Raw genomic sequence first — 9,588 nt, 5'->3', positions numbered from 1 at the left:
CAAATGACTTAAATGTGGGAACATGTTGGTGTTTCTGGGCTTTACGCATTATGAGCACATGGGTTAATAGTGTGACCTTTGAAAAAGTCACGCTTAGATTTAAAGGGCTGGTCCAGCACCCTGCACTGGCCAAAGCCTTGGCATGGTAAGAGGCTTGGCTCTGCATGTCCTGTGCTGTGGGTAGTTGGGCCAGACCAAGCCAAGCCCTTCATTTTTTTGGGAGGCTTTTTTTTTTTTTTGTGGTGTGTGTGTGTGTGTGTGTGTGTGTGTTTTAGACAAGGTTTTCTTCTGTAGTCCAGGCTGGCCTGGAACTCACTAGGTAGCTCAGGCTGGTATTGAATTTACCGAAATCCTCCTGCCTCAAGTGGTGGGATTACAGGCATGAGCTACTCCGTTTGTCTGACAGTTTCTTCAAGGATTGATATTTCAGCCCTCTTCCTCTTTCTCTCTCCAATGTGGTGCTCAGACTCGGGGCAAGAGGACAAAGAGAACCTCTCATAGGTTTTTGCGCACTGTGGCTCTCCTTACCGTTACAGAGTGGCAGCTGAGCGAGACCCTTCTGCTTGGAATCACCTACGCCCTTGGCGCCACCTGCTGCTGTCACAGCACCAATGCAGCTCTGATCCAGTGAGAACCCGGGCCTGGCTTCTGAGCCAAGCCGGAGAAAACTAGTGAGCTTCGAAGCGTGGGCTATGCCTTCTTTACTCCAGCATCTTCACACCCGAGATGGTTGGTCCCCACTGGTCTCTTGGGTATGAAGAGAGTTGCTGGCCCTAAGTAGGGGCCTGGAGAAATGACTCAGAGGCTAAGGGCACTTGCTGTCCTTGCAGAGAAATCGAGTTCGATTCCCAGCACCCATGTCAGGCAGCTTACAGCCACCTGTAACTCCAGATCCAGGGGATTCGACACCTATGATCTACACGGGCACCCTCTCTTCTGCCATAGATCTAACCGGGAGGTGGAACTCTGCTGCCTCAAGCCAAGAGGCCATCAGAGTCAGTGCAGGACAGCTATTTCCCTGCGCCGGGCGTGGGGAGAAGAGACTTTGAGGAACTTCCCTTTGTGTCCATGACTGAGGACTTGGTGAAACTGTGAGCCAGGATGTCAGAGGCGATTTGCTATGGGATGGTCTGTATGTCAAATGTGTTGCTGATTGGTCAATAAATAAATCACTGATTGGTCAGTGGCCAGGCAGGAAGTATAGGCAGGACAAGGAGGAGAAAAAACTGGGAAGTGGAAGGCTGAGCAAGAGAGACACTGCCAGCCGCCATGATGACAAGCCACATGTGAAGATGCTGGTAAGCCACGAGCCATGTGGCAAGGTATAGATTAATGGAAATGGATTAATTTAAGCTGTAAGAACAGTTAGCAAGAAGCCTGCCACAGCCATACAGTTTGTAAGCAATATAAGTCTCTGTGTTTACTTGGTTGGGTCTGACGGCTGTGGGACTGGAAGGTAAGAGAGATTTGTAATGACTGTGGGCCAGGCAGGAAAATTCTAGCTACAGCGATTTCTGTTTTGAGGCAGCCCAGAGCTCCGGGCACTTATGCCCCAGGTAACGACAGGTGTCACTCAATAGATTCTGGCCTAGAGTGGGGCCTAGGTCACGTTTTTAACACGCGCCCTTTGGATCTGGGCCTCTAAGGAAGAATCACCAGGCTGAGAAGCACCCCTCCCCTAACTCTTCTTCCAAGCTCCTGGGAAGCAGCCACCGGCTGAACTGGTCCAGGGTCTGAAACTCGTCAGTGTTCCTTGCAGGTTCTTGAGGGTGTGTGTGTGTGCATTTTAAAGAAAGGGGAGGCTAAAGCTTAGAGAAGTTATTTGACTTTCCTAAGGACAAAGGGAGGATTTGATCATGCCAGTCTGATTTCAAAACTGCTCCTTCTGACCAGGCAGTGGTGGTACATGCCCTTAATCCCAGCACTCAGGAGGCAGAAGTAGGTGGATTTCTGAGTTCGTGGCCAACCTGGCCTACAGAGTGAGTTCCAGGACCAGCTCCAAAGCTACACAGAGGAACACTCCCCTCCCCCCCCCCAAAAAAAAAACGTTTTCTCGAGACAGGGTTTCTTTGTGTAACAGCCCTATCTGTACTGGAACTTGCTTTGTAGACCAGGCTGGCCTCGAACTCAGAGACCCACCTGCTTCTGCCTCCTGAGTGCTGGGATTAAAGGGATGCGCTACTTGCCTGGCTTGCATCCCACAAAATAAACAAACAAAACCCCAAATAACTCAGAGTGTTACAATGTATTTAGTGCTGCCGTACCATAGCTTCAATGCACTTAACAATGGTGAACGTGGCTTTCATAATGTGTGGCTTTTTCTTACAATCAAAAAAAAAAAAAAAAAGAAATTCAGCAGCAGGGTTCTCTCCTCCTCTGGTTGTCCATCATGCCTAGTGGACTCCACCCCAACAGGGTTCATTGTTTCTCTTAGTTTTGTTTTTCTTGATGGATCTTTTCACATTAAAAATTGTTTTTTTCAAATGTGTGTGAGTGTTTGCCTACATGTATGTATGTCCATGTATGTCCATCTGCCATGTGCAGGCCTGGTTCCCTCATAGATCAGAAGAGAGTGTTGGATCCCTCGGAACTGGCGTTAGAGATGGTTGTGAGCCACCATGTGTGTGCTGGGACCCAAACCCAAGCCTTCTGCAAGAGCAGTGTCTGCATCCTTTCCCACTCACCCAGCCATTTTTCCACCCCCCCTTTATGTGCACAGATACTTTTCTTTTAAAAGTTATTTTATTTATTCTCACCATGTAGACCAGACTGGCCTCAGGCCTTTTCCCAATCTTAAAGCACATAGAATTTCAGCTATTATACATCTCCTCTCTCTTTTCACACAGAGTAACAAATTATTCCCATCTGCCTTTTGGGCCGTGTCTTGGAGTTCTTTGGGTACTGGTCATCAGGATCCCGAATGTTCTCTCCTTGGCTAATATAGACGCTCTTTATGTAAGAACCAATACAAAGGCTGGCGAGATGGCTCAGCGGGTAGAGATGTGTGCTGCCAAACCCGATGAGTTCAAGCCCCGGAACCCAAGTGATGGAAGGCGGGAACAGGCTCTGGAAGGTTGTTCTCTGACCCCCACAGGTATATTCTGGCTCATGTACACCTCCCCACCCCGAACAAAGAAATAAATACAAAACCAAAGAAACAGTGCCACCTCTTTCATCAGCCCTTCCTGATGGACCTTTAGACACTTCAGTCTGTGGCAGACATGTTACACACAGCGGGAAGGAACAGGCGCAGCAGCTCAGGGGTTAAAATGCACCCATGCAGCAAAACGTGTTATACATTCATCCTTGAAGATGGGCAGGTCCCGCAGCCTAGCCTGGCCACCGTCTCTCAGGAACTATTGCTGTTTCCTCTGGGGCTGCACCCCTATAGGAAAGTAACAGATGTGCTTATAGGCCTTACAGTCTGAATCGAGAGTCACGTCATGTGGCCGCAGTTCACGTGCAGTCAGCTTGTGAGGCTGGAGTCAGAGTCCCAGCCCTCATCCATCCCCTCTCTGCGGCCCTTGGGGGAAGGGGCAGGTGCTGACAGACGGACTTGACAAAGTGGCAGGTGGGAAAGTGGGTGTCTGCTCTGTGCAGGTGGAGATCTCCCCCATGGGTATGCTAGCAGCCTACCCATTAGCCTTTTCTTCCTCCCTCTCACTGGATTAGGAGATCCCTAAAATGGAGGTCATTTGTCTCTGAGGTTTTCACAGCCTTGGGTTCATGCTGTGAAACAGACAGTGTCTGAACACTCGTCACGTGCCAGATACCCCACTAAGCTCTTTAGTGTACCTCGTCTTCCTAACACCCTGTAGTGGAGGCTGGGAGGACCCTCGGGCTTCTTTTTAGTTTGTTTGATTGATCTTTGTCTTGTTATTTGAGATGGGGGTGCGTGTCTTACTCTACAGTCCGGGTTGGCTTCGAACTCACAACTCTCTAGCCTCAGTTTTCTGCATGTTGAGATTACAGGTGTGAATCACGCCTGGCTTCCTCCTAGTTTTGAGATGAAGAGAATGATAAAACAACTCATTTGGGTCACACAGCAACTCAGTGGCAGACTGTTGATGTGGGTGACTCTAGAGCTTCCCCTCGCCACTCTCCCACTCTTAGAAAGTAGGAGGGAAGAGCGCTATAGGCTTACTTCAATTTATTGTAAAACAACAACCTGCAGGTCAATAAAACTGCGTTGTGTTTGGGATCTGGCTCTGTAGATAAGTAGTTGTTATACCCTTGAACTGGTTACTTAATGTGTTTGTTTCTCACCCATAACAGAGACAATTTCCTGGGGGTTATAGTGAAGGCAAACTGTTGGGTTCATACAGTAAACACTGGGTCATGGGCACCAGCATTTGTTAGGCAATGAGTCTTTCTCTCTCTCTCTCTCTCTCCACACACACACACACACACACACACACACACACACACACACACACATCAGAAGTGAACATTGGAACCTCTGGGGCTATAGTTACAGATGGTTGCGAGCAGCCATGTGGGTGCTGGGAAGCAAATCCGGGTCCTCTGCAGGAGTAACAAGGGCTCTTCACTACTGGGCGTCTCTTCCGCCTCTGTCATAGTTATTTTTGAGACAGAGTCTCTCTTCATAACCTAGGCTGGCCTGTGACTCATGATCCTGCCCAATCCTCCCAAGTTCTGGGGTTCTGTACCACCACACCTTGCTCTCATTCCGGAACTTTAAATACTTATTTTAGTTATTATTATTGTGTGTATGTATTCTCTCTCTCTCTCTCTCTCTCTCTCTCTCTCTCTCTCTCTCTCTCTCTCTTTCTGTGTATGTGTGTGTATGTGTATGTGTGTGTATGTGTATGTGTGTGTGTACATTCACCATGGCATGTGTGTGGAAGACAGAGGCTAACTCTGTGGAGTTGGTCCTATTCTACCTTTGTGTGGGTTCCAGAGACGGAATTCAGGTTGTCAGCTTATGGGCCAAGTGTTTTTATGAGCCATCTTGCTTGCCTGAGTTTCAGTATTTTTGAGGTGATGAAGAGGGGCTGTAGTACCCAGACTGTCATTTTATTTTCTGAGTCTTCCTGTCCTTGTACAACTCGCTATTTTGAGAAAATAAACTTTAGTGAATCAGAAAGGTGGACAGAGGCAACAGTGCCACCTTGTGGCAAGAGCTCAGCATTACCATCCCGGAAGGCAGGGCACTGGACCGCATTAACCAAGTCTTTTATGCCAGATCCTGGCTGTACGTTCCTAACGCATGGCCTAGTTTGCTGAAGTCTCGGAGTACAAAGTAGGTGCTGCAGCATCTCCCTTCTAGGGCTCTTGAGAGGACCGAGGCTGAGAGAGTAAGCAATTTCCTCACAGTCAAGGAACTCAGAACTGAGCCTGCAGCAGCTTGTTCCAACGTTCACAACTGTAATCATTTTTTATGTTACCTCTGTTGCAAGTGGGGCACAACTCCAGTTTTAGATTCTTCCTAGACTTATGTAATTTTATTTTTTAGTAGGCAATGTGCCGCAGGTGGGAGGGAGAGAACCGGGCTCAGGTGTCAGCTCCTCTTTCTGAGCCAGGAGACCTCAGTACTTCATGTCACTTTTCTGAATTTTCAGGTGACAGGATGGTAATATTGACCTTTTTGCCTTCTAGTATCTTCTGGTATCCTTATAGACTCCAAGGACGAGCTTAGAAAACCCCAAGTTGGATTTAAATGAAATAGTCCATTTCTAAGGCTACAACTGAATCCACAGGTGTTGGTTTTTCGGCTGCGCTGTGTTCTTACCATGCAAGGAAATGTCACGAAACACGACAGAATCCGCTAACAAGAGTTTTATTAAAGGTAAAGGGACAGAGAGTGAACAGGCCTGCGGGAAGCACGTGTGTGGAGAAGAAGGAACCAGGAACATGGAGCCAGATTTTGAAGGCTGGGCGTGGACAGATCAGCGTCACTACTTCACGCAAGCACGTAGATCACATGGCCACGTTGTGTACCTACATGACCAATGGAACATCACGGATCTTGGTCACGCGAGATGCCCTGACCCGGAAATGGCCATCCTGACCTGGAACTGGCTAGGCGTAAGTGTCCAGGTCCGCCAGGCATCCTGGTCACGCGAGATGCCCTGACCCGGAAATGGCTATCCTGACCTGGAACTGGCTAGGCGGAAGTGTCCGCCAGGCATATGCGAACACGCCCGACTGTGGGGGCTTGTTGTAAACCTTTCAACAGGCTGGGTGGAGAAGTCACAAAGCATGGTCCTGATGTCTCAACATGACAGAGGGTATGGCCTGGGAGACAAAATGAGCCTATTAGATCCTGTCTTTCTGCCACTACTTAGAAGCCACTAATGCCACCAGCATGCCCCATCCTCAAGATGTCAACCATCCTTACGAGGCCCCGCCTCTGATCAGTCACATGCATTTGGGAACTGAGAGGAATGTGTCCTTGAGATAGGGAGGCATTGCTCTGAGAGTGTGAGGCATTCCATCTGTCACAATGCAGCTACAGTCAGGAAGCTGAGAGGCCTCTGGTGCTTGGCTAGTATTCTGTTTTCCATCAGCCAGCTCTTTGCCTGTTTTCATCCAGATGTGGGATGGTGCCACCCACAGTCGGGGTGGGTCTTCTTTTCTCATTAAACCTCTCTGGAAACACCTCACAGATACACCCAAAGGTGCATCTCCTAGGTGATCTTCAATCCTGTCAAGCCAACAACAAGGTGGATCATCATGCAGTTGGCCATTAACAGAGTCAACCAGCTCAACAGGAGGCAGGCAGACACAGCACAGGAAACGGAAGTGCTCACCTTGCTGGCTGGACTCTGATCACTGACGGGCAGCTGTGTTTCCTTCTCCCAGCAGGACACTTCTGGGGAAGTTCCAGTTTTGAGAGGTCCATTGTTTCAATAATCTGAGACTTGTGGGGAAGGGCGCAGGTGGCTCTCTAGAGTTATCTTCACTCTTGTCAAGATGGCTGTGTTGAGTGAGGGGGAGCGGAGGGAGGGCTGGGTTAGGACTCTTGAAATAACACTGGTTCAGACCTGAAACAAGCACTCATCTCTGCCCCAGCATTCCCTCTCCCTGAAGGCACTAAAGCCCTTTTTGTATGTAAACGAGCAAAAGAGAGTCATTGGGAGTTTTAAGCAAAACTTTGGAGTTATTTCAGCAGTCAGTCACTTACCCTCCCAAGCCATTACACTTGGTGGTGTGGGGTCTCCTTTGCCTCAGTAGCTGTGGCTCCCTTATAATCCTGCAACTGATGATATGTCTTACATGCCCTTCGGGTTACTGAAACTCGCGACTTGAGGGTCTTCCATGGGGTCTCAGGTAGCAAAACCAGCAAGTACTTGACTCTCAACAACTCCAGAGCTTACTATAAAACCCAGTCAGATTCTCACCCAGCTACCTTATTGCCAGATCCTAATTGTTGAGCCTAGAAATACTGGATTTCACCTGTGATGCTAGACCACACAAGATCCCCATGTTCCTATCCTGAGGGGGCTTAGCTCACTTACAAGAAGAGGACCTCCCGAGTCTACCTAATTCCTGCACTCTTCAGAGCCTCCACCATACTGCCTGTCTGTGATACTGGGGCCTGGACCTCCTCAGAGGTCCACCATACTGCCTGTCTGTGATACTGGGGCCTGGACCCTCCTCACAGCCTCCACCATACTGCCTGTCTGTGATGCTGAGGCCTGGACCCTCCTCAGAGGTCCACCATACTGCCTGTCTGTGGTGCTGAGGCCTGGACCCTCCTCAGAGGTCCACCATACTGCCTGTCTGTGGTGCTAAGGCCTGGACTTCCTCAGAGCCTCCACCATACTGCCTGTCTGTGGTGCTGGGGCCTGGACCCTCCTCACAGCCTTCACCATACTGCCTTTCTGTGATACTGGGTCCTGGACCCTCCTCAGAGGTCCACCATACTGCCTGTCTGTGGTGCTAAGGCCTGGACTTCCTCAGAGCCTCCACCATACTGCCTGTCTGTGATACTGGGGCCTGGACTCCCCTCAGAGGTCCACCATACTGCCTGTCTGTGGTGCTGGGGCCTGGACTCCCCTCAGAGGTCCACCATACTGCCTGTCTGTGGTGCTGAGGCCTGGACCTCCTCAGAGGTCCACCATACTGCCTGTCTGTGGTGCTGAGGCCTGGACCTCCTCACAGCCTCCACCATACTGCCTGTCTGTGGTGCCTCAGCACCTCCACAATGCCATCTTTCCGTGACATTAATAAAAGTCTTATAACGAACTCTTAACAAAGGGGAAAATCTCCCCACTGTTCCCTTCAGCTCCAGGTGCCTTTCGGTACCTTCACTGAGTTAAATCTTTTCCCATTTAAGCAGAAAGAGCGTCAGGTAATTCCTGTCCTCACAGAACAAATGGTCCTCTCCTGGTCTCTACAGGCTGAGAATGGTCCATTTTCATTGCTAATATCACTCAGGAAGTGAGTAAAACTCTCAAAATGAAGTCTGTCTCCATGCTGTTTGGCATTATCAATCTTCCGGAAAGGCTGAAAGGGTCAGTGTAACTCAAGAGATTGTTCACCAAGCTCACATTCAAGACTCAACAGTCTTGGCTCATTTTCCTTCCTATTGCACCGTAAAGATCCTGTATCAGCTCCAAGTTTACCACACACTTAGTCCTTCCTCCAGGACGAACTTTTAAAAAGGAGTTCATGCTGGGCTTTTTTGGGGTTGCATTTACTTATTTATTGTGAGCGCCAGTGGGAGGTCAGAGGGCAATTTTCAGGAGTTGGTTCTGTCATCCTGCTATGTGAGTCCTGGAGATTAAACCCAGGCTTGGCAGCTAGATCCTTAATCTGCTGGCCCTCCTCACCAGTCCCAGGCTGCCCTTTTGTTAGACACGGGGATTTGTGCTTTATATCACTGAGACAGCCAGACAATCAAGCCATCATTACCATGATACGCATATTCTCAACCTGACCGAACCAGCGAAGTTTTTATATTACACTTTACTTTGTGTGTGTGTGTGTGTGTGTGTGTGTGTGTGTGTGTGTGTGTGTATGTGTGTGTGTGTGTGTGTGTGTGTGTGTGATGTGTACAGGTTCCCACAGAGGCCAGAAGAGGGCATCATACTCCCTGGAACTGGCGTTACAGCAGCTATGAACCTCTTGATATAGATGGGCATTGGGAACCAAACTCAGGTCCTCAGGCAGAGCATCAATCTCTCTTAACCCCCTAAGCCATCTCTCCAGCCCCCCTCTCCTGGGTCCAGATTCTCCATGAGTCCTTGGGATTCAAATCGACGTAATCAGGTTGTAATACAAGCACCTTTATTGACTGAGCCAGCTCTCTGTCCCCAGATACTTTCTTGCAGGAGAGAAATGTTCACAGCTTCCTTGAGGGGAAAACAGCCCTGGGACAAGCTTTGTCACACCCGTCACTGTCTTGTTCCACTTATTTTGTTGCCACAGCTATGGCCAAAGTCATCTCTGTTTCATGACAGAGATAAAATGGTCAAGTTATAGTCGGGGGGGGGGGGGGAATCTATATTGCACATTGGTGAGTGGCTGAGAAGCAGGAATTGATGGCTTCCCTCAGTGTGTATGTGTGTATACACACATAACTAGTTTGTATATGTGTATACACACACAGCCAGTGTGTGT

Source organism: Peromyscus californicus, unplaced genomic scaffold (assembly GCF_007827085.1).
Source record: "Peromyscus californicus insignis strain IS unplaced genomic scaffold, ASM782708v3 Scaffold_8__1_contigs__length_139910024, whole genome shotgun sequence".
In the NCBI taxonomy this organism is placed as follows: domain Eukaryota; kingdom Metazoa; phylum Chordata; class Mammalia; order Rodentia; family Cricetidae; genus Peromyscus; species Peromyscus californicus.
The sequence above is the reverse complement of the archived record's forward strand: the minus strand, read 5'-3'. Positions refer to the sequence as shown.